Source organism: Schistocerca cancellata, chromosome 3 (assembly GCF_023864275.1).
Source record: "Schistocerca cancellata isolate TAMUIC-IGC-003103 chromosome 3, iqSchCanc2.1, whole genome shotgun sequence".
Classification (NCBI taxonomy): domain Eukaryota; kingdom Metazoa; phylum Arthropoda; class Insecta; order Orthoptera; family Acrididae; genus Schistocerca; species Schistocerca cancellata.
The window spans coordinates 188,626,928-188,629,019 of record NC_064628.1 but is presented as its reverse complement, the minus strand read 5'-3'; positions in this window follow the sequence as shown (position 1 = coordinate 188,629,019).

Genomic DNA, 2,092 nt, shown 5'->3' with positions numbered 1-2,092 from the left:
AATCGTTCGCGATTGGTTTGAAGAACATTCTCGACAGTCCGAGCGTCCAGTTTGACCACCCTGATCGCCCGAAATTAATCCCATCGAAAATTTGCCCGGCGAAACCGAAAGGTCAGTTCGTGCACATAATATTGCACCGGCAACACTTCCGCTGTAGAGACAGCATGTGCTCATTATTTCTGAAGTCGACTTCCAACGACTTGTTGAGTCCATGTAACTTCGAAATGCCGCATTACGCCGGGTAAAAGGGGGTCCGACACGATAATGGGAGGTATTTCAAGATTTTTTCACCTCTGTGTAGGAGGCAGTTACATTCTAATGTTCTGCACTTGAAACTGAAAGTCACCGCACAGTAAGACTTATGTTCTAATGCATTTACGTTATTCACGCAACGGAGAATTTAAAACTCTCAGCTATACCTATGTCGTGTTCCTTTTTCGGCTGCTATTCTACTGACATACCGCAATGCCGTATCCGAGTTTGGTGACAGTCTTTGTATATCAAAAATAAACTGGAAACGTTCCCTATAACAGCAACAGAGGTGGACATAATACCGTTGTTCCTGCGCTAAATGACCACCTCAGCCATCATGGTGTCTTTGCACTGTTCCTAAGGAGAGGCAGCGATTTCTTTCAGTGTGAATTGCGAAAGCAGAGATGGAAGAGTCGTGGTAAATGTCTGTTGACTGCGGAGACCCCACTTGAAGCCGATTACGTAGTCCATAAGGTGACTAAAAACATAGCACTCCAGACACCGTCAAAATGCGCGATCCCCCGGGTCGGCCTTTTAACGGTACTGTACCGTAGGGAGACGTCAGCTCAGTCCCCGTCGTCGCAGTAGGCCATTTACCGGCATAAGCCCCTTGCTTTCGCCAACGACTTCAATTAATTGGTGCGGTAAGTCCCTTAATGCTCCCAAGAGCTCCTTCTCGGCCGTCGGAAATGGATCGCGCTTAAAAGGATCGGCGCGAGCAGGCACACAGGAGGCGTCGCGCGCCCCCCAACACTCCACGATTGTGCTCTCCGGGGAGGCCCTCGAGGGAGGCTGCAAAGCACAGTTTCTAGCAAACGAGTGCGTCTTATGCTGCAGCGCCACTGCTTCTCAAACACAGTCAGTAACTCTGAAGTGCTCGTTTTGTACTGCTGCTGCGCGATCTCTTCCACTGCCCCACACAAAAAATGCCACGCTTCCCTAGTCTTCTGCAAAATTTTCTGTCTCCCTACGTTGAGTGGCCAGTCAACACACCTCACTCATCCAATCAGTCAGCAAGGTTTGTTGCTGTTCTGCCATGGAATTTTTTCTCACACCGAAAGTAACATAAATTTATCTATGATGTACCTACCTCCTGTCTAATTTTGAGTAATGTTTACTTTGGCAATACCTACCGTACTATATGTCACGCTGCGGTGCGAGATGTTCTTATCAGCATCAACTAGTGCATCTACTGTGCAATAATTCACCTGATTGCCTGAAGACGCATTGTTTCTAGGTAACATTTTCTTCTGTCCCCAGGCGGCTTTGATTCCTTCGGAGATCCACTTCACAGTATTGAAGAAAACCTGAAAAACTCTTCTCACACGGAACATGGCAAAAATTTTAATAGTGGGATAGCAACAAAAGCGTCTAACACCAGTTTAAAAAAATGGTTCAAATGGCTCTAAGCACTATGGCACTTAACATCTGAGATCATCAGTCCCTAGACTTAGAACTAATTAAACCTAACTAAGCTAAGGACTTCACACACACCCATGCCCGAGGCAGGATTCGAACCTGCGACCGTAACAGCAGCGTGGTTCCGGACTGAAGCGCCTAGAACCGTTCGGTCGCAGCGGCAAGCGAAGACAATACGGTCACTCCATGGAACTTCTGAAATAAGTTCTCAAGTCTCTCTGGTCGGTCCATCTCTGAAACTATAATAGTACCTACACTCCTGGAAATTGAAATAAGAACACCGTGAATTCATTGTCCCAGGAAGGGGAAACTTTCTTGACACATTCCTGGGGTCAGATACATCACATGATCACACTGACAGAACCACAGGCACATAGACACAGGCAACAGAGCATGCACAATGTCGGCACTAGTACAGTGT